Below are 27,346 nucleotides of genomic sequence, written 5' to 3'. Positions count from 1 at the left end.
TCTGTGTATCATCTGTCATTTACCCTTCTATCCCTGTGGCTCTAAAAAGCCTACTGCCTCTTCAGTGCTTGCGGCCCCACAATGCTTCCAGTACAATAACTCAGGCAAGCTAACAGGATCACATAACGTAGCATGACTATTGCGAACACCAACAGTGGAATTTGCTTTGTTGTTCAACCTTTCTGCATCTGCGCCTCGAAATGTTCCGATTTCCACCCGCCCGTCTCTGTGTGTCGTTCAACACCAAGCTTTCTTCTTTGTCTCTCTCTTCTCCCTTCTTTCTGCGCTCCATACCTCGCTGTCTGTTTATGTATGTACTCTCGTCTTTGTGCAATAGCCCGATTAGGAAGCTAAAGCTATCCAAATTAAATATTTTTTCTTATTCAGCCTACACATCAAATGGCCCTCATCCAGCAGAATCTCAGGTGATATTTCAGACAACACTGATCTTTCAATATTAAGGAATACACTGTGAGAGGTGCCATGGGTATGCTGAAGTTAAAAGGATAATTTTCTAACTTGGCACTGCTGAAATTGTTACATCAATGGACCAATTTTGACAAAGCTGTTGAAGATGCATCTTGGCACTATCTTCTTGCATGGAGGAAAATAACACTAATAGGCCTAATGGGGAACTTTGCTCAGCGAGTCTTTTTTTAAATTCCAAAAGTAAGATGTTCTTCACTGATTATAAGGACTGTGAAAAGACTGTGAATTTGCTCTTGTTCCTTTGTGTAAAACTATACTGACAGCTGTAATCAAGCTACTGATAATTACAGATCTTGTTACTTAAGCACCTACGTGTCTTTCACACTAACATATGTGAATATATTTTTATAAATAACCACATATTCGCACATGTGTGAATTTGATTAGATCAGTCCGGCATAACAGAAAGCCTGCTAGGTGGTAAGTGCATTCATATGAGATTTTTAGAGGTGTTTCATCATAACATTATTTAGGGACATATTTACACTTGTCCAAACAAAGCCGCATGCTCTTTCTCACAGCTAGCTCTATAAATAAAAGCCCCTTTTTACACTGCCTCTTCAAGGCAGGAATTTTAAGGCATTCAGCCACCTTGTCAGTCTGAATCTAAGGCACTATTGTTGAATTGGAGACAGAGTAGTCTCACCTTTAAGTTGGCATCAGAGGTAGTAACAGCACAAAAATGATGTCTGTATAGACGGGACAGCTGGCAGGAAGGGATCATGGGAGGCAAGGGTGTAACATTTTGACAACGTGTTATGTGTGTGACCCATAGCAGGAAAATTATTGAAAGGAATAATGTCCAGGAGCTCCTTACCCTCCAGAGTATGAGATCGACCGCTACATAACAGAGATAAAAGATTTTTATTAACATATTATGCCATTGTTATTGTTTAGAAAGCTCTGCCGACTTGGCAAAAGCTGTTGTGTTACATGTCATGCCTCTTTTGATTCCGCAGTGCCGGCATGCTGTTTAAAAAATCATACCCAATGCGAAGGCAGCATAAAGAAGGGCTTTCTAGTGACCCTGTAGTGTTATCTGAATGTAAAAAAAGGTATTTCAGTATTTCAATAATTAACAATTAATCATCCGCATGAATTTTCAGTGCTAAATTTGAATATTTTCACAGTTTTCATTGTTCACAGATTTTAACACAATTTTAACAGAATTTATTCTAAGAGGAAAGCATAGCATTATCTTCACAACATCAGATCTATTTTAAGCCTTTCTGCAGGGATGATATAAGTTCGGCTGACCGGCACCTTACTTCTCCAGACACTTTGATTGAAGAATCCCTGTTTTTCTTCCAGGGGGCAATAGCTTAACTGCTCAGTTTGCCGTTAGAGGGTGGTGATGAATTGCAAAAGGCAGAGAATTGAAATACTGCTCTCTCTTTCTCTCTCCCTTGGTGGTTCGCTGTGGTCGCTGGTGGGGGTTTAGTTTCTATAGAGTTTCAGGGAGGAGGAGGAGGCTGGCAGAGCAGACAATCATGCCCACGTTGTCACCCCCAAGGCCCCATGCTTCATCTCAATAAGCCCCTGTCTTTCTGCAGCTCCAGAGCAGTTGGAAATGGCATTTGGGATTTGTGCAGGTTTGTGTATGTGTGTGCTGCCTGATTTTTCCCTGCATGTGTATGTGTGTGTTCACTTACAAAAACAACAAAGATTGCAGGGATTTCAGCCAAAGTGAGAGGTCATGTTCCATACTGTTGGATGGACCGCACAGGAAGAGAGAGCGGAGTGGAGGTGGAAGAGAAAATGCTGTGCTGTAACTAAAAAAGACAAATAAATAGTAAAACTTACATAAAATCAGATAGAGAATTGCAGAGAAGAGAGGGAGAAGCTAGAAACAGTGTATGAGGGAGGAAGAGAGAAGCACAGTTGCGTTGGTGTTTTTCGATGTGGTACATTAGCCTTTCTCTCTGGTCCTCTGCTCCCTGGCTAACAACAGGGCAGAAAAACAAAGCGAAAAGGAGATATAGAGTTCAAGAGGGAGAAAGAGAGGAACTTTAAACTTCTTTTTTTTTCTATCTCTGTTTTCTGAATCCTTTCTCATGCACTCTCAGCTCAATACAGCTGAATCCATGACGCCTTATTGACGTGGAGGTTACATAAGAGAAGTTGCCACAGAGTGGAAATATAATGAGAATTCAATGGAAGAAGAAAAACAGGGAGCATCAGTTGTGTGTAGCCATGCCTTGTTAGTAAGGAGCCTGCCGCATTAAGCTCCCCGACCCTTTCACTGTGATTTAATATTAGTATTTCTCTTTTTTTATATCACCCCTCAGTCCAATTACTGTACACTCTCTTTCCCGCTTCCTGATATGATTTCTGTTTACTGTTTACTGCCAACAATCATTTGTCATGACAGTCCATCACCTTTGCTTGCCATTTTTCTGCCTCTGACAAAAAAATAATCTGTCTGGTGAATGTAAACAAATATCTCCATAACTGCAGAGTATATGTGTGTGTGTTTAAAGGGAACCTGTTAGGCTTTTCTGTATTTTGTGTCATATATAGTCTTACCAGAGATGAAAGTAAGTCACACATGTACAAGTCACAAGCAAGTCTAAAGTCTTAACCTTCAAAGCTCAAGCAAGTCCCAAGTTACACTGGCGAGAATCAAGCAAGTCAAATCAAGTTAAATAGTGATGATTCGACACATTCATGTACGTTTCATAGTGGGTTTTTTGTAGTGACACGTGTGGTGGCCATGTGGCTTATTTTTGAGGTGAAGACCTTTCATACTGCTGTTTTCTTTTTAATTCCTCCATTGACATCATAACCCTTGATTCATAAAGTTTTGTTCTTTTTTGGTACTAGCCAGCCATTATAGCTGCCTTGTGCATGGTATGGCCTCAGCTGGTCTGCCACGTCTTAATAGGTTGCCAGTTTAGCACGCTTTGCGGTACAAATCACCCAATCATATTTCAAAAACAATTTCAACATCAAATCATATTTGTGCTGGAGCATGTCTGGTTGCATTTAGAAGCTTTTATTTGTAGTTTTTCACAGTTGGAAATGCCGCCATTCTCTGGCAAAGTCATTCAACTGCTGCAAGTGCACTGCTTATGTCCATTTAACTACATGGTAATGCTAACGTAGGTGGATACCTGTAATTCTGTTTGCTGATGTTTTTAATTTCTCAACAATGTAGGATCATATTCCTGCTGTAACATGTCTCGTTGCATTAAGTAGCTTTTATTGGTGATTTTTGGCTTCTGTTGTCAGTTACAGTCATTCCCAAGACTGCAATGATGGTCAGAGATGCCGAAATACCGAAGACATATAGTATCTGACCAAACAAAGCAAACAGAAGGTGAGCTTAAAGAGACACGTACAAAACAGAACGTCTCAGACTAAAGGTGAATACAGGTGTTCCAACACAGACAGTATGAGGAAGTGTTTTTTGACCATAAAGGATGTAAATATATATGCTATATGCTCTATTAAAACCTGAAAAATTAGCATAATAGGTTCTTTTTAAGCATGTGGCATACATACTGCACATCCACCATGGCCTCCTTCATGGCATTAAAATTTGGGTAAAATCCTTTTGCTTTCTCTCAGGGTGTAACAGAATCTCCTGTTACTTCGTTACTGTTATTTTTCCATCAGGTTATACAGTAGGTGGCAGTTTTGACGCTGTCCATGTTTGACTAGTGCATCACAACTTGTGACAGCCAATTAGTCCTTTGTTTGGAGATCTCGAGAGAGGATGCAGTAAGTTTGCAAAAAAAAAACTGGCATAAAAGACCAGAGGATGTCCTGCTATGTAAATCAAAAAGCCCATTATATGAGAAAAGACTGTTAATCCACATTGGTATAGCTGACAGAACGGAGGTTACTATGTTTATATTTCAAATACCTTTTTTTTAAAAGGTTGGGCTAAGTCATTAAGTAGAAATTCAATGCTTGCAAAGTGACTGACTGCAAACAATTACAGTAGGAATATTATATGACTAAAATCGCTGCTGACTAGAATATAGAAGTCCTAGAAATATAACTTATTGACATGATACACTAAGTAAAGCACTGCTTTTAAATATAATGACTTAATGTTCTTACAATATTTGTTAAAAGCATTTCCCACCATTTCCTGCCTCCCTTACACTGACTGTAGCAAGGAGAATATTTCTTATTTATCAACTGAATGCATTTGTTTTTTCTTCCATAAAAAGCTCCAAAGCTCTCTAATGTCTATATTAGATGGTTATTATAATGGAAATTAACCTCAAAGGTTACATATATTGATGCTGAGTTAATCTTTTCATGCAGTCCTTGACTATGATACAGTGCAGAATAGAACTGTCTGTGACAAATTTCACACATGATTATTTCATGCTCTAAGACGTGTTAAATACACTATGAAAGTAAAAGCCTGTCATGATTTGAATGTGAAGGTGTAGGAGACATTTTTCTTGGTTTTGAGATGGTTTTGGACCCAGTCTTTCCCCTCAGATTAGGCTGTAGGAGTATGATAAAGTATTGATACGCTTGCGTATCGTGATATGATGTTTTGTGATGCTGTATTTATTCTTAAAAACCCTGTATCTATTTTAATTTATTATTTGCATGCAAAGATTTTGACAGTGGTTCATTTTTTTATTGGTTTTAATCCTCAGACTGCTAGATCCTTCAGTGTTGCAATCTATCTTCAGCCATTTGTCTCTTACACTCCAATGTAACAACAGTTAGCATAAACACAAAGAACACAGGCAGTCATAAAGGGCACAAAGCTAACTCCTAAAATTTGATTTTTTTTTTTATTTGAAAAATATCACGTGGCTTACAGGATTGCGATGTATCTGTATGGTAATGTGTATCCTATTGCCAGATTCTTGCCAATGATACACAGCCCTATTAGGCTGTATACTTGGTAAAAATGACTTGTTTTGTCCAGAGGCTTAATGGAGCTCAATGGTAATCTGATCAATCTTGGCTAATCAAAAACAACGTTTTGTTTACCACTGATGAAGGTTCCTGATATCAGTTATTTATAATATGTGGCTGATTCATGCACAGCCCTCGAGCTAAATTATTTTTTAAATTAACCACACCTTCGTTCTCCATTGTTGATAATCGTTTGGCCTGCCAATAGTGTTTAACTCCATCACTGTCAGCTTAATGCCCCAGTGTCCATCTCACGACTGTATTAATTTGGTTGTGTCTATGTACATGCATTCATGCATGCACTCCTTGATTAAAATATGTCAGAGGGTGATATTGCACTGACAAGGTTGCTTCCGTACCCCAAGGAGACCTCCAACACTCTCATCAGCTATGATCTTCTTGAAAATGATATCCCTGAAATGACCTCCAGGAATTATGATGGGGGTTTTGCCATCTGGGAATGTCAGAGCTTCGGGACAACTTCCCTTTAGCAGCCAGTGATCGTGTTTCAACAAGCGATCATTTCTAACCTCTTGTCTTGTATTTCCCTCAAGCGCTCTGAGAATTACGTTTTCATTTTGCTGTAAGCACCTTGATGCATCGCTGTAATCCACCACGTGGCTGAAGTACATCCCGCCAAGGCTGTACCTAAACTGCTAATATCATAACGCCACGATTGGAGAGTGAATGGGGTCTTTCGTTATACTGAGGTTCAGCATATGGGCACAAGGACAGCACTGTATGTTATGCGTGTCTTTTATAATACCTACCAACAGTGGACTGTGTTCACAGTAAACACTGCAGTTATCAGTAATATTATGGTGTATCTTATTAGATCACTGTACAATAAATAGTAGCTATGATCATACTTTTGTTGTTTTTTTAATTTCTGCTTGGTAATGTTGAAGCAAGCAGAAAAGTATATTGAATCATTTACAAAACATTTATAATGTCACCTTTTTCTACAGTGTTACATCATGTTGACATACAAGGCTAATAACTAAATCTGAAAGGGATTTTTTGTTTTTCTGTGTAAACACACCTCTCAAATGAAGCAGCATTCAAATTACTACAGTGTTCATCTGCATTAGAGAATTGAGACACTTGAGGGCTTTTTCTCTAATGTTTGTATTTGATGTAACATTGACTAACATGTTTACATACTTTGGATGAAGTTCAAGTTGTGTATATTTTATATTCTGACCCAAGGTCGATGCGGATGCCTCAGTGAAACAAATCCATCATACTCATGTTCTGTCACAGTAAACCGTGATGATTTGATAGTGAGCCTTTGGGCAAGTGCAGACCGGATTTTCCTGCGTATGTGTGCTAACGCAGTGATATGATGCGATATGATAGTGACTTATTGTTTTAACCCCTCATGTAATTGCCTCATGTTACCTTAAATGCAGTGCAAACGTAGTATTCAGCCAAAATTCCTCCAGAATGTTCCTATAATGGCTGTGTGAGATCGTTGTTGGATAATCCTGCATATATTAATCTAAAATAAAAACCACAATAGCTAGAACAATAATTCTTCATAATGACATCTTTGCACTACGTTACGTTTGGCACAAAAGCACACTAAAACACACAGTGGTGTCAGAGGATTGAATGATGAATCTATTACAATGCTGCCACAGTCTGCTTGTGAAATGAACATATTTTAAAAACTAAATAATGTACATAGTTCAAATAACTTAGGGATTTAAAAAATATTTTGGTAATTTTTCCATATTTAAAAATATTTTTGATAAATAGGTTTGTTGTCTTTTTTGTTTGTTTTAAAATATGATGAAAAAACGTTTTTGTATTTTGTTTTTTAATGACACTGTTTCAATACTTTTTTGAGTCATTATGATTTATTGACTAAAACAACCTTTTAGCTTTTAGATTTTAAAGGTATGAAGCATTTGAAGATGCTCAAAGAAATAACATAACAATAAACAAAAAATTCCAACATAGGCACTGTTAGACTATTTTAGAGTTAAAAGTTACCTCCCTGGAACAGAGTAGGATAACAGCAGGCACAAGAACGTGCCAATAAGATCAGGAGCAAAGAACTGTCACACTAAAATACAGGGTGTTTGGTGGGTTTTAATTGTAAAAACGAGTGAGAGGAGGGGGGAAAGTGAGAATAGATATAAGGTGGAAAAGTGCAGAGGGAGTGTCAAACAGCAGGTCAAAGTTAAGTGTAAACGCACCTGGCTGTGTAAGGTTACACTTGAGCTGCCAGGCACTCATAAGTACATATACTGCAGTTGAGGCAGCCTAAACCTTGTGTAACTTCCATGAGGACAGATGACAGGTTTTTGACATGTTTTGATTTTGTTTGCTTTTCTATTGTTGTTTTTTCTAAAGGTTTTTATGTTTAGGTGTGTCTACATTTGCAGGTACATGTGCCCATCCATACACACTTCTACCTATGAGTAGCTCCTCTGTGATCAGCATGTCCTTCATGTAAATATATACCGAACTCCGAGTGACATGTCAGTCATTACAGTGTTTGACTGACAGCCGTTTGTAGAGTCGTGACTCTGCTCCCTGGAGTTGATGTGTGTGACCCCGGGAAGAGACAAACCCCCCTGAAATAGACGATGCCTTGAAACTGTCTCTGAACTCCAAGTCTGAACTTGTGTGAAAGTTTTTTGTGCGGTGTGGGCAAGCGATTCATCTGTCCTTTTTTTCCACCCCTACTTAAAGAGGCGATTTAGTGCAGAGATAATGGGTAGAGTGTTGGAAGGATCATTGGATAGTAATCATGTTGTGGAATTATTTGCAGCAACCTTGTTATCCTTTACATCAATCAACCTATTTGTACGGTCATGCCTAAGACTGCATGTGATGAACTGTACATTATATGTGTGTTAGGGCATGTATGTAGAAGTGTGAGCTTGCATGTGTGCAAATGTCGTCCCCCGGGGAAGGTCAGGGACATTAGTAAGATCGGTAAAGCGGTCTTGTTCATTTTATTAACTGTCCTCCTGATTACATCTTGCCCTGGGGTATGCTGCCTCCATTAGCCAGGTCAGAGCATGATTACAGCAGAATAGATTAGCGTTCTATTTTCCTCACTTAAAAACCACTGTGGAGGAGTTAGACCTTGGATGTAGATACTCTAAGGTGAACGCGTATACTAACTAAAGAGTAACTTCACTGTGGATTTTGGACGGAAAACACATGAGAGTCAAAGGATAGCCCTTGACCAAGTCTCAAATTTGATTTTCTTTTTCTTTTTTTGTTTTTGATAAAGCTCAATCTGTGTCTGTGAAAATGGCAGCCTCACCCTGCGGCAGAGACTATAAAGGTTACTTGGCTGGTGATGTGAAGGTTGAAGCATCTGTTTTTGTTTTCAAAAATAGCTATCAAAGAATAATTGTAGGGCCTAAATGATGATGCAACAGCTTTAAATAAAGCACAAATTGGAGCATTTTCAGATAAAACCAGCCACCTGGCTGCTAATTTTTACATAGTTTGTAAGTAAGTAAGTAAAGACAGAGAAGCAGGAACTTTTCCTTTAAAAAGAATATATCAGTAAAGTACTGAGGACTGCCTGCAGCATAGTCTCATACTGTAGCTGCCCAACATGTCCCTTGTTAAAAATGAACAAATGGGCCACTGGCGATTGTCTCTGTTGACTAAAATGTTGAATTTTGGATTGATAGGTACTGTCAGGTCTCTACATGCTGCGTGCCAATGGGGATTTCCCAGCTTGAAATTTAGATGGACGGAAACATGTGACATTTCTAAACTCAATTTTCAATTATGGACACGGCCTCCTCTCCAGCTGCCTACAGTGAGCCCTGATAACTCTCTGACAGCTCCAACAAATGATGAAGGCCTGTCTTGATATGATTGAAGTGTATTCATCATTTGCTCTCCTCCGCAGCCAGACAGGACCTGCAAACTTCAGCTCAATCATTCTGGCCCTCATTAACCGGCATGACACCACACACACACACACACACACACACGCATACACACATACACATACACTCTTATCCTACACTCAGAGCACTTAGTGCATCACTTGCCTGTTACAGTACTTTCCGGTGATTTAGAAATGAATATAATCTCATGATAGTTACACACGCATGCTTTTATGCTCTTATGGGATTTAAATCTCAGACAAATGACATGTATATGAGCTGAGTCTGTAATGGGCAGATGAGGGGGCTGGTAGATGACATGACACTTAGGCTAGACAGCTGCAGCAGGCAGCAGCAGACCACTGTTTGAGACCAACAAAAGCAAGAGTTCGGGGCCATTCCAGCCAATATTTTTGGCAACAAACCAGATTTTTTTTTGACAACCTGTTGGGACATTTCCAATTGTGTTTAGGGGTCTAAACCTAACCACACATTAACTACTCCATTGTCAGGACATAAAGTTAAATGCGTAACTATGCGTAACAGTTAATACTTTTCAAAGTTGTCTTTATATAAAAATAACTGAAGGCTTAAGCGCACTGAAAGCATGTTAAACTGCTTTAATGCCTCTACTTCAACTTTGTTTCAATTTTGTAGCATTGAATAACGATTCAGCGACCAAATACTGTGAGGCAAAGAGAAGAGACAGAGAAGCAGCGAGAGCATGCAACAGTTTTGGGCAACAGTTGATGTTTGCTCCGTTAGCATAGCTTGAAACTTTATTAACAACACAGTTGTAATTCTGCAATAAGCAAAATCACTACCCCTGCCAACAGCTTAGTTACTATAGATTTAAACCACATGGTAGAGATTTATGATTCGCTGTGCTTTATGTGACTGTCACCCATCTGGAATAACAAAATAAAAGATAAAATGAGATGGCTGGTCCCACACAAACGTGTGCCTGCCTCCATAAAAATAATGACGTTTTCCCAAAATGCTGTTACTTCTTTAGGATTAGCATTTTAAATCTGATGCCTGCAGAGTGCCTCAGGAGCAGCAATTGAAGTGAGTCAAATAAGGAACATTAGTTATCACTTTCAGTGGAGGACTGCCCAAACTTTATGCACTGGCATCTATCTTCATTGCAAAGAAAGTCTCCAAAACAGATCTCATGAATCAGCTGTTTTGTTTTTAGTTGTCATATTTATGGTCAATCCCAAAACACAAACCTGGAACTATTTCCTGAATAAATGAATCCCAATGTTTTTGGCATTTACTGACTAATACTTAGAGAGCGCCTGCAAAGGTGTCCATAGTCTTTGAAACTCAAATGCAAATATATTTTGCACAAACTATTAGAAGTTTATCACCCAACTTGAAAACTTTCAAACCCTAATTAGAGGTCTGGACTTTGAAACCCAAATTTCTGGCTCTCATTAAGAAGTGCAAACACACCAACTTTGGCCGACGCAGGCTTGCACATAGTGCACACAGTACACACAAACACAGTTGCATCATTTGTGGTAGTTGGTCCCAAGCCAGTCTGTCTAACACAAAATATAGAAAATAAGAAAAATACACATGCTCATTACATTCAGACACAACTAAGTTTTCAAACTTTCCCACTCCCAGCCCCTACCTCACTCTCTCATATTCCATTATCATCCCGTATGTGTGTCCTTATGTAAACTTCTGCAGAACCTTCCACCGGCACATACAATGAGCACTCCACAGATCTCTCAGGCACTGTGTGCATTCGAGCTGTCAAACCAAACCAAAGCGCTCGTGCTGCCCCCCAGCCAGCACAGCAACCAAACAGGCAGATTGGACAGAGAGCTGAAAAGTTTCCTAATTATTGAACACAGCACATCATTAAGACTCTGTAATGAGCCTCCAGAAGCCAGGTGCAGCCTCACCTGTCAGCCACGTCCTCATTACTAATATGGTCATCATGTTCCCTGAGACATCGTGGACAGGTTATTAGAGAATGATGGGCAGGTGAGCAACACTTAGTATACTGCTAAAGTGAAATCCTGCACTTCTGAAAATAAATTGGCAATTTGTTGCAAAATGTTTCAGGTTCTTATCTAAATTCAACATGACCTTTTAAACAACAGCTACAAAAGCTCAGCTACAATATTCTTTATACAATATATTTGATATATCTAACTACCTTAATGTTTTGTGTGAAGCGTTTTGAAGGGAGATTAATGTTTATTTCAAAGTAACTTTGCATGTTGATATCCTTTTATTATCAGGCTATAATTGTTTGTGTTTTAGGAAATTCACCACACCTCGCAGCTGTGATGACACACTCAAGTTGCTCTTTTAAGCGTGACGTTAACAACAGTGCTGTTAACTGAAAGTTAAGTTTCTTGCTAAATGTGCGATTCCTTCCCTCTGTATTCATTTAGAGAGGAATACTAATGTAAATGACTCCATCTTTACACTTCTTTTACAGTCAATCTGTCTAGTACTTCCAATAGTTTTTTTTTTACAGTAGGTGTTACTGCAAAACAATTCCGAAAGTATAAACACTTGACAGATTTAGTTTACACATCTAAAGTGTTTGTAAGCGTCACAGTGTTGGATGAAAATCCAAGCCATGGAAAACTTCTGCTGCCTAATGTCCCGACCTAATCGCAGTGATGTATTAAACATCATCAAATTAACCTATTACAAATTCCATTCACTAGGCCCATTAATGCACTAATAAATATTTATGGGCAACTTACTTGTCCGCACAGAACGCATGGGTGGCATTAATATGAACTCTTTACTGTACAGCAGTTTCAGCAGCATCAGTGTTTCCTCATTAATATACAGATTTATGCAGCAAGGTCCTCCAAAATCTGTAGCCTCTGAAGCGAGCCTGTGAATATGACTTACTGTGTTCATAAGAATGCGACTGCTCAGAGAGATATAAATTGATAAGAGTAAAAGTTTATGAGGTCACATATGTGGAGGACTATCACAAATCACTGTCACAATAAATCATACCGAGTGGCTTTATATGAGGACACAGAGTATTTTAGATATATGATACAATCATAACCTGAATCGAGTCGTCACTCTATAAATGGTTTATCAAGTTGTTTACATCCATTATTATGTTCCAGTCATATCTGTTTACTTATACATGCATTATTTATAAGATAAATTGTCATAGATTGTTGACAGATTTTTACACACAATAAGCAGTCACAAGACTTAATTCTTCATATTAGTAAGAAACCAGGTGGTAGAGCTGAAAACTTTGATGCACTCAAGACATATTTCTATATTTCATCTTAAAATCTCCCTTAAGGGACTAAACTTTTTTTTAAATACAAGTTGTAACTAATTTACCAGATGCTTTGCGCAATACTTGTTTTCTTAGTTTTGAACATTAATTTTGTTTTTATTTAGTATGTTTGGTTTCTTTGCTGCTCCGGGTTTGTATTTTAAATGATGAACGATAAAGAGAATGCAATGTTTTCATCAGGGATTGTTTTCTCTTAGACACATTCTTCCTCCCGACTCTTCAAATACTGATGCTTGGTTATAGGTCCTACACGACAAGCTATGATGTGCATTTTGTCTTTTCAAAATGAACTTCACTTTTCACAGGAGATATACAGTTTCTGCTATTTAAATGTTTACGGTCTGTTTTCAAATTGTATTTTAAGAGTTAGGTATAAATCATACACTGCATAAATAATGGACAAAGCTGTCATGACATCACACACTGGTTTGTGGGCTGCCATTTTGAATCCTCGCGTTCGGTATTTCGGCTGTTGACATCTTGTTTTTTTGGAGACAGAAGTGACCATGTTTGGGCGGGAAGGTTGAGCTGTAAAGGTTCAAGGGGTGGATCTCACACACAGGCAGAAGCGACACCTCGCAGACCGGCTCTCACTAAAGTGGCCCCAACATGTTCAACTTTGGTCCTTAATAAATTGTAAATGTGTAAAATTCTCCCCATGTACAGTTGTCATGAAGTTGGAATTAGCTATTGAGACTGTATCCATTGTTTTACCAGGCTGCAAGCATGTTTATTTCTGTTGTGAAATTGGGCATTTTCACATGGGTGTCTACAGGGGTTTACTCTGTTTGAGAGCCAGCCTCAAGTGGCCATCTGCTGAACTGCAGCTTTTGGCATCTCATCTTTGGCTTAATTTCTCAGCCTCAGAGGTTGCCGCTTTGTAAATACTTTGTTTTTAAGTGTAATTTCTATGGGTTTAGGCAAAAATGCATGTGGTGTCACAATGTCATGTTTGTATATACTACACTAGAATATTATACTACACACAATACCACACACTACATGCCTATTAAATAAGTTCCTTGCTCTTAACACTATAGCAGTTGTTTGGAGCATCAGTATTGCAACTGACTGGTGCATCTTATGTTGCAGCTAAATGTACCTTGTTCATCAGTATCTGACACTGAGGGGCCACTGACCAAGCATCAGTATCAGACGAGTTGGGAGTCTGGGTTGTTTGGAGGAATGCTCCTTGTAATGTGGGTGTTCTTCGATTGTGACAGACATTTCTGTGTAAACTTGGAATTATATGCTATAGGATATTTTAGAAACAGAAACAAGAACTATGGACTCTGTACGGTGTTACAAACTGACCCAGGTAGACTCTGTCCAGGCCAGATTAAGGTTAAGTCGAAATTGAGGGACGTGGGACCGTGTAGATGGATGGAATCTAGAAGTTTCCTAAAGTTTAGCCTCCCGTTGAGAGACACAGAGATGGGTAGAAGGAATAGTGACCGCAAGAAACAGAATGTGAAGTAAAAAAAAAAAAAATTAAAAAGTGGTAGAATCAGCAAAGGAAATGAGGGAAAAAGAGAAAGTATGAGAGAAAAGAAGAGGGAGTTAGAGAGTGGGAGAGAAGAAGGCAGAAGCCGCAGTCAACCTTTACAAAAATCAATAACTCAACCGAAGATGGAGACAGCAGGGCAGTGAGGGAAAGAAGGGGAGAGGGAACGGAGAGACGGGGAGATGGGGGGAGAGAAAGCAGCTGAGAGAGCAGATGAAGCTGAAAACAGAGACTGAGTGTGTAAGAGAGGTAGAATAAGATAGAGAAGGTTGCAGGTCTTTGTGTGCTCAGGGAAAAGCCCAGCGGGTTAGTGTCTGGCCCGAAGAGGTCAACTTCTTCACCTGCGGATCGACTGCAAACAAAGAGCAGGGTAGGAATGGAGCTAAAGGAAAGAATGTAGCAGGTTGGATGAGAGAAGAGTGTCATAGGTTATTCTTTGTTCTCCTTCGAAAGACGTTGTGTTCACCCCTGAAATGTCTTCTTTTTTTCCCACAAAGCTGTGGCTCTCAGCGCCTTAGACTGTAATAAATGCTTGCAAGAAATCGTCAATGCTGATGCAATGATGAAATCCTCCAAACATAATGTGCTTCGCAAGCAACCAGCAAGACTTAACTGTATACTTGAGGCTTTCAAGGCCAGAACATTTTGTAAGTGAATGATTTTCATTCAGACTTACAGTACAGATAAATCACCAAGGTTACAAGCAACTTGCCAAGTGTTTAAGTCAGGATTGGCAGGGATAAAGCAAAAGAGAGAGTGGCACAGAGAGCAGCCCTCCTTGATGATTTTTGACAACATGTCTTTCTCCATCTTTTTTCTCCCAGTCTTCTTTCTTCTTCTTCTTCTCTTAAATATGTTTTGCCTAGAATGTTACTGTATTGTTTGATCATGCCATGCGAGAGTACGACAAAAAAAAGTCAATGGAAATTGAGTTTTTTGGGTAGCGGCACAGCTGGACCATAAAAGGCAAAAGAAGTGAGAATTGAAGAAAAAAAAAGTCTTAGGATAAAAGCTTGAAGTCCATCATGCTTTTGACAACAAAATGTTGCAATGACGAACATAGCACAGAGTTGTCAGCAGGATGCACAGCCCCTTCATGAGTAATACAAAGCAGAAATGCAGCAAGATCTTCTTTGATAATTGACAGACACTAGAGAGACTTGTTTCTGTTGTTATGTGTCACAGCAACATGAAAGAAATTTAGACTTTCATTGTGGGAATGTTTGTGCCTGCTTGTATGTTTGAGTGTGTGGGTAGGTGCATGAACACAGTCTGTTTCTGGCTGAGTACTGACCTGTGATGTGTGAGGTATTTGTAATTAGTGCTGTGGTGTCGTACCAATTATTTACTCACTTACCTTTCAATCAGCTGTCTAAATTTGCACCCCAGTTGCCAGTCGAAAAAATTGGCATTGTATGTTTCATGCATACATACCCACATTTCCGAAGTCTTGTTATTCAGATTACATGTGTAGAAGCCGAGTGCCTCATTGAGACCTAAACACATGGTTTCCCACTTAGCAGAGCAGAATTGAAGACCAGCAGTGTCTGTGATGACAAAAGCAAGTATTTTTGAAATAAATGTCTGGGACATATCCACCAGGGTTGTGGCAACAATGCCAGGTATCCTTTAAGGAGATGTTTGTGACATTTCTACCAGGGTTGTGATGACTGACCTTTTAAGATTTCCAGCACATTTCTTCCATAGTTGTAGTGATACAACCAGGCATTTTTTAAGGAGACGTTGAGAACATTTCCACAGTGGTTTGGGCAACAAACCTGAGTAGATTTGCAGGACAATTCCACGATGTGTGTGGCAACAATACTTTTTTAAGAAGTTGTGGGGGCATTTCCACCAGGTTTGTGGCAACAGTACTGGGTATGCATCTGGGAGATGTCCATGACATTTCCACCACAGTTTGGTGACAAAACTTTGTATTTTTTTAAGTAGACATATTGAAAATATCCACCAAGAGGTGGCAATAGTTCAGGTAATTTTTAAGAAGATGTCCGGGACATTACTGTCTGTGGTTCTGGCGACAACAACGGGTATTTTAAGCCAGAGCATGATCTTTTTGTAACCATAATCAAATGTTTTTTGTGCCTAATCCTAATCACACATTAACCACAGTAGTGTGTTAAGTTAATGTTAAGTTTCAAAATATACACTACATATGAAATGTACAAATGTAATATATCTGTGGTTTGCAGACACATACAAAGCCAACATTTATTCTGGAGATTGTGTTGAACTTTATGATCTCTTAAGTGATCTGTGGCTAAAAAGCTTCAAAGCATTTACACAAAATGCAAACTTTTTAACAATGAATCTGCAAACGAGACTATGGCTCCAAATACAGTACCATGTTTTTGTGACACTGACAGTGTTACAAAAAGCAGTTTCATCACTGTGCTTTACATAATCCTAATCCTCTCGAGTGTGTTTACCAAGCAGCAAACACCACAGCTGAATGTTGAACATCTTGTCGTGTCCTTGATGAATATTTTCAAAAATTATTATTCCTGTGGGAAAATATTAACACTCAAAGAGGGAATGTTTACGGCTGTGTCAGCTTGACATAATTTTATCTTTGGCAGCCTGCAGTAAACCAAAATCAGAGCTAAAACCCCGTGTGACATCACAGATGCTACTGTATATCCACATCACTGTACAGGGTCCTGTGCATATAGACTAAAAAACATATGGTTTTTGCTTTAAGAGGCAAATGAGAAAATGCCCACTGGTGGCATGTCACTTGATGACTTGCTGAAGTTGAATAATTATCAGAGCCACACTTTGTTTTTTTCACTGCAAACTCTTGACATATTGTTAAGATAACATGACAGCGTGCACTATTTCTGCCCTGTTTGCCGATCTTGATTAAGCAGTATCTAATTAATGAAATGAAGGTAAAGTTTGGATGTGACAGTTTACCTTTAATTACAGCATAAGTCTTCACACCTTAGTTGTGAATTTGCTCATGACTCCCACAGTTTGCTTGTCACTGGGTACTAAAAGAACTGGCACTTGTTTCCCGCTATCACCTACAGTCCCTAAAAACATCTTTGTCACGACCAATCTCTCAGCTCTGGTTTCTCGCTAATCATGTTCTCATCTTGTGAGTCCCTCCTCTCTCTCTCTCTCTCTCTCTTTTTTGTCTTCTCTGTTTCTGACTGTTGTGTTTTCTCTATTCCAGCTGCCTGTTTGCTGAACTCTTGTTTCCTCTCCATTGGCCTCTCTCTCTCTCTGATTTACTTTTTCTCTTCCTCGCTCTCTCTCTCTTCCTCTTTGCCCTCGCCTCTGTGGAGTTGTTTATGCCCCGTTCATCCTCCTCTGTAATTATGAGTGTTGTTCACTGTATCCCCATCCATATGACGAGCCTGACGGATATGCAGGGAGATGGATGGTGTGAGTAAAACACCAGAGTGAAAAATGAGTGTGTCTTGGCAGAAGCCATTTTCCTCATGACACATCTGTCCATCGGCCTTGACCTGAGGGGACACGGCACTAAATCTGACTTATAGTCATAAACACACAGACACACACACACACTGATCGAGATTACCCTGCGGTAATGATGATTATGGTTGTTTATGGTCTTCAGCCTACACTTCTGTCAGTTACAACGGCTGCCGGAGGTGTGTGTTTTTGTGAGCGCACATATTCCACTTTGTTTGTGCGTATGTTTATGTGTGGCTCTAGTGCATATTTTAGAGTCAGGAAAGTGGGGGGGTGATTGCAGCAGAGTCGGGTTTATGTGTCCTTTATCAAGCAGACAAGCCAATTAGGGCACAACCATTGATATTAATTTTCCCTTCCTCCCCCTCTCTCCCCTTTCTGAGGTGTTTTTCATTTAATAGCCGAATACACTCCGTGATGACCCGTGAAGAGTTGTAGATGGGTGCAGAGGTATGCAGAGTGAATTTACTAGAGCGTAACATTGTGCTGAACAGCGGGCGGGGGGAAGGAGGCTCGGCCTCAGAACTGTAAGGGAGGTGGATCGCGTTACGGGTGCTCTCAGGTAGAAATTGTTGAAATAACTCATTATCCTTCCCCGGCCTGTCTGCTGTGTGTTCTGATGTAGACAACGGAGGTATCTCACCTGACATTGTATGCACTGCAGGCAACAATGAACTTATTTCTATGCTGTTCTTCTTTAACCTCCTACCTTCACCACCAAAAAGAACAAGTAATTGCTTGAATTAATTATTCATGCGTTGATAGATTTTTTTGCAGTACTAAATACCAACCAACATTTCAGCATTATGAATCTATAACTAGTTGTACTTACAACTTTTTGAAAACAGTTATGTTTGCATTCTCTTTTCTCACCAGAATAGATGTTGGCATGCTAGCAGTTGTCTCTTTCCTTTCTTTTGCTAATGTATTGCTAGATTCCTTTGCCAGCTATCACCACTAACCATTGATCACTGAAAATGTGCAACCAGATCTCTCCTCAGACTTGTCAATTGACTCTTAGTCATTAGCCCTCGGGGTCAGATACTGATGTAATTAGGCACCCTTTGGCGGTGGTATGAGATGCAACAGGCAATAGCATTTTTTGACAGGCTGAGCAACTTCATAGTGTAAAGAGCAAGGAGGTCCACATGGTTCAGGCAGGAGGGGAGGTAGATGGGTCAAAAAAACACTGGAATTTCAACCGGGGGATCGCTGCTTAGAAGTCGTGAATTTACAGCTCTCAGCAACTTAATAAGATACAGTCTCTGGTTTTAGTTTGATATCTAGTTGGCAAAAAAATGTTTTTTCGCACATTTACAATTCATTGTTAGCACCGTTAGCTTGTTGAATATATTATGTGAATGCCACTGTCACACTGAACGACCTGTGGAGCCCATTCAAACTTTAAAACTTTGCATGAAAAACAAACAAATTGTCCATTATTTGTATTAAACAGCCAAATCCGATTTGACTGGCATAATTCTGAGTCTGGTATAGCCCTGTTTTTTTTCTAAACCTAACCACTTGCTTTTGTTGCCTAAACCTAAGGAAGTAAAACTAAAATCCAAATTTTTACCTCGTACATGTAAGTGTATTTTAAAAAAAATAGATTATGACACGTTAACCCTGAGCATCTAAAATTTAGGCTGAAGAGGTACTAGAGCATCATAGTTTGACATGAGCCACTGAGCAAGTGTCGAGCTGGGAGTGAGAATGTGTTGAATAGTGTGAAACCGTTGGTGGGTCTTTGTGTTGCATCATCAGCTTGCACAGGTTACCTTTAAGTTACCTTAGAATATTCAGGACCCCATTTTACCCACATTTACTCAACCGCAGGTAAAGAATTATAAGGATTTACAGATCACAGGCATTTGATTTATTGGTATGCATTGTAGCCCTTAGCAGATCAAACCATAAGGGACTGACGGGAAAGGCGGTGTGTGTTTCAAATACAACTTCAGATCAGGATCAGGACAAGGGGAGTTTGCAATTAGCATGGATTAAAGGGCAGATTATAGCGAGACTAATGAGAACATAAAGAGATTAGATGCCAGGAAAGAGTCGTGTAGACGTGGGAGAGATAGACAGATATGGAGCATGGACACAGTGAGAGACAGAGAGAGAAAGAGAGAAAGACCACTGAGACCAACTGATATGAGAATGCAAGGAAAGGTGTGCAAAGCAGATATGAGGGAGGGAGGGGGAAAAGTAGCCTGGTAGAGCAAGAGATTCAGGAGTGCAGAGGGAAGGTAGAAAGACATAATAGGAAGAGAGATAAAAAGAAAGAGGCCTCTGAAACCAAGAGATATGAGAGAGCAAGGAAAGGGTGGTGAGCGTGAAGCAGAAAGGGCTCTAAATATGTGGGAGCCATAGAGTCGGAGAAAATGGTGGTAGCACAGAGAGGCAGGAGGGGTTCTTGAAGTAATTGATGGATAGGTGGTCCGGGAGAGGAGAAAGATTGAGACAATAGACAGAGACAGGGGAACTCTGCAAAGACTCAGAGACAGATTAAAAGGGGCAGAGAGGAGAATACACAGACACACATGCACTGGTATAGATAAACAAAAGCACAGAGACAAAGAAAGAGGCTCAAAAAATCTCTGTCTTTCTGTTTTTCTCACACATACACACAAACTGCATTATCTGTAGCTCTCGGGAGACATCCCAAGGCAAGGCTAATATGCCTCCCTACAGTCTGCCTACAGAAACAGAGATGTTAAGAGGATAGGAAGCTAACAAAGACCAGCGGGCACAGAGTGGAGACACCAGGCTCTCTGCACAACAAACAGAAATGCAAACAAATGATGACAACAAAGAACAGAAACCAACGTCATATTGACAAAGACAAATTGATCCAGGACTTTGTGCAAAAACTCTTTAAGACGGGAGGGTGCTCTTGTCTTTGTCCAGAGCCCTTGAGAGTGAATGGGTGTGCACATTTTTTGTTGTGTCTCCTGATGGGAGCTTTTCAGCGAAGACTTATTCTTGCCCTTTCTTATTTTCTAAATTATACAGTAGCTGATCTTGTTAGAGGAGAGAAAAGAAGAGTATTGATTCACATTCACCCTCCTCAGAGATCCGTGCAGAGAGCAAATGAGCTGTTTATATTTTCATCCGCATGTGAGCGCCATGGGAGTGTTTCAGCGTGCTGTACAGGCACCTGTCACTCAGCAGGGCCAGAGAGGGAATTCAGAGTAAATGCGAGGCAATGATAATCACTCTTTAAGGTGTAATGACTCTGGTAAAGGTGATGTCTGAGACAGGTTTATGAGAAAACCAAATCTAAGGGTTATGAATGCCATTCTGGCATTTCAGCTCCAACTGACCGCCTTTCTTAAAAGCCATCATTTCCCAGACTGGGGATATGAGCAACTGAGCATATCGAGTGCCTTTTTGGACCCACTGACCTTTCAGTTCATGGTCTGACTGGCAGGGGTGTGATCCCTTGATATGAACTAAGTGCGCCCCATGTGCTTGTGGTGAGTTGGGTACGAATACGTGTGACAGATTATCAACAGAGTTTTATGGAAAAGCACTGTCTGTGTACTACGGACCAATCTGTGATAAGCTTGATCTGCAGACCAACCTGAGGCTAGAGGCTGCTACCAATAGTACCTGAAATGTCAGCCTTAACCTATCACACAACGAACAGCTGATAACAGCTTTTGATCCAAAGCCAGAGATAGTGTTTTGACATAAAAATGCAAAATAAAGATGTGGTATCTGCTGCTGTATCAGCCATCCATCATGATTTAGTACCAACAGAAACCAGCAAATAATTACTTAGTAATTTAAATTTTCATTATCACTTTTAATTTAAAGAGCACAATAGAATAAAGTTAAACATCTTCACCAACAGTATAAACAACACGGTGAGTTATGGACTTCTAAAGGTTCTCTGTTACATATTTTATTCACCTTAAATCAATTTTTGAAACAGTCATCAACTCATAACATTCAGGTTTGACCAGCCCAGGCACTAGAGGATGATGTTGGCATTATATGTTTCTATGAACCACAATTATGTTGCATTTCAGCATTTTATATGTATTGTTTTATTTCTCAAATGACATTATATATGAGGTAACTTTTTCACTGGGGGGTGGAGGGGATGGTGGATGCAGAGCCAACTTGGCAAAACAACTACCAAGCTACAGACCACTGTACAAGACCAACAAACAACAAAACAAGTTGTGTTTAAATGAGTCACTTCTGTGTTTTCATACACTTTTTAGGCACCTAACGTGGGTTTTGTAGTGACCAGTCAGTGTGTCTCTTCGTCTTTTTAGGCACTAAATGACTGTGTTTTGAAGCTGTTGTAGTTTTTAGAGAGATATTGTTGCTTTTCCTGTGGACACTGTGCCTCCAAAACTGAGTATCGTAAGCCAAAACATAATCTTTTTTTATTTACCACCCTCAAGTCTTTTTGTACCTAAACCTAACCAAACATTAACCACAGCCTTGGTGAAATGTTAAGTTTGAACATATCTGCTACATAATAATGTGTAAATGTAACACTATCCATGGATTCAGACACATATAATATCACCTTTTTTCTGGTGATTTGGTTGGTTTGACATCATTTTGGTGTACATGCCTGTGTGCGTTTGTTATTGTTATTTTTTTTTATGAAGTATTAAGGCATGCCCTACAGGGACTAAACTCTCAGCTTATGTCTAAACTGAACAGTAAGGATGTTTGGCTCAGTAGCCCTGCAGCAACGTGAAAGACTTCAGTCGTTCTGCCACTAAAGGGGAACTACGTCCTTTTTCAGAACTGATATGAGTTTTCTTCTGGCTAGGAAAGAGTAGCTCATGCTTGCAGATATTGATTGAAGTTTCCTAGGCTGTGGAAATAATATACTGAAATTTTTAATTTAGTTGGTGTTCCCCTTTAATATGAGTATTCTGGGAGCCATTTTGAGTTTAATTGCTGGGCTAAAGCATAGATGGTTATCAAAGAGGGATGAAACTGACAGGTCTCTTATCACTATAAAGACAGCGATCACGCTCTTTCTCTCGTTCTGTCTTTTTTCATTGCCATCTTTCTGTTGCTGTCATTCTTCTTATCTCACAGCCTCCAAATCTCTCTCCTACTCTCTCTCTCTCTCTCTCTGTTGCCTTTCCCTCTACAGCTCTATGTGTCTTTGCTTTGGGATTATGAGTCTCGGTACAAAATGCAGCAGACATGATGAAGATGTAGACATTAACCTCTCTGGATAAGAAGAGAGATAAATAGGTTAGTGTGTCTGTAGGTTTGATGTTGAAATAACAGCCAGATAAAGCCATCACAATAAGCAGTGTTGTGTGGCTGTCCCCGAGGACAGGAGAGGAACACAACCTCAGGCCTTATCAATCCGTCATGTCTGTTTTCTCCTCTCCTGTGAACATTTAAGATGTTTGTTGGGGGATTTGGCTGTGAGAGCAAGAGGAGCGATAAGGAAGGATGTTAAGATCATAAAGATGAATACAGACAAGAAATTTCCGCTTGGTGTTTTAATTTATTCATCCTTTGAGATTTAATGGATAATTTTGCTTTATTAGAGCTTGGGTCTTATTTACACAGCTTAGGCTGTACTATTAGTGATTAGAACATTTTATTTATCAAAGTTATAGTTCAGACCAGAAAATAAGAATACTGTAACATTGTTACAATGAAGTCCAACAAATCAGATTATTAGCCAGGTATCTAAACCACTTTATTTAGACGTAAAATCAACAAGGTATTATCTCAAGGCGAGGGCTGCACAATTATTCGAAACATTATCAGAATTGCCGTATGGCCAAGTGCAATATCCTAATCGCAGGAGCTGCAATTTTTTGATAAAGAAAATTGTGTCACCACAAACCATCATTAATGAAGCATTGTGAAGATTCCCTAGCATACAAATCATATTCCAGACTTAAGGGAACTTGCCTGTTTGGTGCCAAACAGCAAAATCACATAAGCATTTTTATAGTTTGTACTGTGAAAATGAAATACAAAAATGATCATTTCCACTAAAATCATTACTCATATTGTAATTTCAATATCTGTCAAAAATAATCGCAATATGCCTTTTTTTTTTTGCATATCGTGCAGCCCTACTGAAGGCACAGGATATCTGTGTGCACACTAAACTACGATAAGTGCAGCAGGTCAAAGTTGTTCTGGAAACTGTGATGGTTGTTTTTAACAAGCACAGTTTGTGCAATAATTTTACAATTTTCTTTCAGACAACATTGGCTTTACCTGTTTAAAACCTGTGAGATCATTTTACTGTGTAGTCTTTTGCTGAATCTGACTTCTTTTCAGCAATGTCTCCTCTTTCCCAGATCTCAGCAATTGTGTTAATGAGTGCAATGTTAATATTACTGACAGCATCGTGGTCAAAAGTACGTAAAAGTGACTTTACTTGTAATCAGCCAGAATTATCCTTTTATTTATTGTGGTAAATGATGTAACACAATGCTCAAGATAAGGCTTACATCTGTCTCCTCCACTGCTTTCATCTTCCAAAAATCTATTTGTATTTGACCAGTAATCCCTTGCTCTATCATTAACATTTTTTATTCCTTTGCCCTGTAAAGTCTCCTCCAGTATTTTATTAAACTCAAATGAGAAAAGCTTCATCTGTCTCTTTTCTGATGCAATGTTGCATTAAAATATACAAATACAGCAACCACTCTTTAGATTAATCTTAATCTGGTGGGACTTGTGATAATTATTGTGCACCTGCTTTTTTAAACCCACACTTAAGAACACCCAAACAAACACACACACTCTGTCCTTCTCAAACATGCACTCGCACACACCAAAACGCTGCTGAGCCTCATCTTGGCAGTGCCCTCGCTCTGCGGCTCTCCATATGAACTCTCTGCCAGTGTGATTCCATCTCTCCTATCTCCATCCATCCATGCTGTCGTTCTCTCATCTCCCCCTCCACCCTCTTCCTCACTCTCCACTCCTTGGTTGTTTGTTTTGGCAGAGCTTAAACTGAATCACACAGGAGACTTTAACTGGCACAATACATAGCTCCCATTCCACCTGATGCCCTGCTGTTTCTCCTCTCCTCTCCTCTCCTCTCCTCTCCTCTCCTCTCCTCTCCTCTCTTCTCCATCATATTTTCTTACTCCTCCTGAAAAATAGGTTATGAAAAAAGGATCAGCTTGGAATTTTTCTAGAAAAACAGTTTTATTCTACTTGCTTCCCACCTGTCTAAAAAGTTGAGAAAAGTGAGGGCTCAAATCGGATGTGTTATGGCATGGCAGGGTCAGTGAGAGGCCAAGCAGAAAGTAAGAGAATGAGACTTTTGGCTTCTGGGGCATTAACTCACTGTTTCACACTGTATGCTTCTGTTTACTTGTTGCCCTTTGGCTCACAAATAAGACAGCTGGGAAACTGTTGTCTTTTCAGTGTGGCTTGTGATCTGCCTGACCACAATAATGTGCCAACATTTAAAACTGTATTTTTAGTACAAGACGGTCTGTGATATATCCATTTATGTGTTCATGCAATAGTCCACAAAGTCACAGCTATTTTTGAAAAAAGTTTATTTCCTCCATCATTTCAAAAAAACAAACCCAAACATCCACACAAGCACTGTTTTAAATTAATTAAGCCTAAAATGAAATTCCAAAACACAATTGAAGTGCTGTCGAGGCCATGCCAAACTAAAAGGGGTTAATATAACCCTAATACTAAAGCCATGCTGGCAAATCACACAAGGAAGAAAAAGATGCTAGCTAATCAGAAGCCTGAAAAATAGCCCCAAAATGTTCCTGTCTACACTTCAACACAGAAAACAGAGTTTCTGAACATCTTTACCCTAAAAGGACTTTTGCAAAAGTTCCATTTTCAGTGACCTAACCACAGATTGCTTGTGGACAAAAGTCCAAAAGGCATAGAAAAGCTATTTTTGAAAAACACCCAATTACTTGTGGACTAGGCCTATGTTGCTTGTTATTTACAGTATAGCATCTGTTGATGTCTGTTGCTGGAACCTTTCACTGGGGGCATTGCTTTCCTCATGTAGCAGATGTTTTGTCCCAAAGACTTGTTTTATATTTCACACTCCATCATAGTTTAACAAGAACTAAGCCAGGTTTCCACCATCAGTTTCAGTATAGTAACCTTAGGACCAGTACATAACCCGTACAGACATGTATCTAAACCCTAGAACTCTTTAGCCTTTCCACCGCAGACAGAATGTGTCGGAAGAGGGTTTCTGAAAGAACAGGAGTGTTTACCGTTTCTGTCACAATAAATGAGATATTTAAAAATAGTGACTTTTTGCATTAAGTCCTTGTAGAAGAGCAGTGATGATTGTAACTCTCTTGACAGACTGCATTGTTATTAGCTCCGTTTTAGTATCAGATCAGTGTGCTAGGTACCTCAACAGAGGGGTGGCAAAAAAGTGCTGTGCTATTGGTACCATCCACAACCTTTTTGCAATGGAAACCCAAAAATAACTGTTCTAATGTGTAACGAACTGAACTGAACTGAAGTGAACCGGACTGCTTGTTGAAAACGAGGCTCTTGAGGCAACATAACTAAAGCCACTTGCCATTCACTTTGAAAAGTAGCGGCAGATCATCTTCAAGGACGATGGCATGACACTCACTAATTGGGCTGTGGGGCAAGATGCATGGTGTTTCGCGTGGCTGGGACTTAGCTTAGTTGGCTGTGGTTGGGGACCTCACTGACCTATCTGTGAAGGTCTTAATTTCAAACTTGGTTCTTACTTGTATAAAAGTGCAACAACACACACACAAACGCACATACATGTCCACACAAAGGGAGAGGATTGTGAAGTCTCTTGAGCAGGCAGTGTTAATCCTATTGACAATGGCTTGTCTGAACAGCGGCCCGGAGAGAGATGAGGCTAATTCTCTTTATGAGGACAATAAAACCCACAGGTCACCAAGGCCAAACACACACACGCACACATAATATATGTGTATATATAGATATATATATATAAACACACAGAAACACACACACAACTTCCTCTTGGAGTTTAGCACCAGCTCAGAAAATATAAAAATATAAGAGTGTAATAATACCATACAGTATATCACACCTCTCAATGCAATTGTGCTGCATCAGAAGTCAGCTTCAATCCCCTCCTGTAAGGAATGTGGCTCAGGAGATTTCATTGTCTCAGAACGAATTTGACAAAGCGATATTGACAATGCAGCTTATTTTCTTTGAATAAAGAGGGAAATGTAATATTGTTTCATTATCCCCTGCTGTTGTTGTGATGTATTTCCAGGCACCAAAATATTTACACCTATCTCTCTGCCTATTTACTGTCTCCTGCCAGAATATGTTATCTAGGGCGAAGAAAACAATATTACATTTCTTATTGAAAAGCAGTGATCCTTCACCTTTTATCCACTCATTAAAACACACACACTCACACATGCTCACGGGCGCACATTCACACAGAGAGGTGTTTGTGTGTCGACAGATGTGCTCAGAAGTACTTGCATTCACACAGACACTTATATAAACACAGATTCACTCATAATGTCTGCAACACTCAAATGTAAATGCAACGTGAATCTGTGTTTTAGCAGATCTTTGAAATCACAGGTGTGATCTATGACTAAGTGTGCCTGCCTGTCTCAAAGGCATTTACCATCCAGCTGTGTAAAACATGCTGAACAAATGAATTACATTCACCATGCAGCTGCTGGCTGTCAATATAAATCACATTAATGCGACAAAAGCCTCAAACAGTGAATGATTTAACAATTAATCACTGGCAATGGGAAGGAGTTTGGACAGTTTAGTAACACAATGTGACTGCCTTTGCAGAAGTTTGTGTTTTCTGTGAGGCAA

The 27,346-nt window shown here is 39.5% G+C and overlaps 1 protein-coding gene across 1 annotated transcript in view; it reads left to right on the top strand.

Annotated features, from left to right (window-relative positions):
* The window catches only part of cntnap2a (contactin associated protein 2a), a 373,307-nt gene that overhangs the window by 272,480 nt on the left and 73,481 nt on the right, over positions 1 to 27,346 (top strand). The gene's annotated exons all lie outside the window — the stretch shown is intronic.

Source organism: Plectropomus leopardus, chromosome 21 (genome assembly GCF_008729295.1).
Source record: "Plectropomus leopardus isolate mb chromosome 21, YSFRI_Pleo_2.0, whole genome shotgun sequence".
NCBI classification, from domain to species: domain Eukaryota; kingdom Metazoa; phylum Chordata; class Actinopteri; order Perciformes; family Serranidae; genus Plectropomus; species Plectropomus leopardus.
This window is presented reverse-complemented; position numbering and strand designations above follow the sequence as displayed.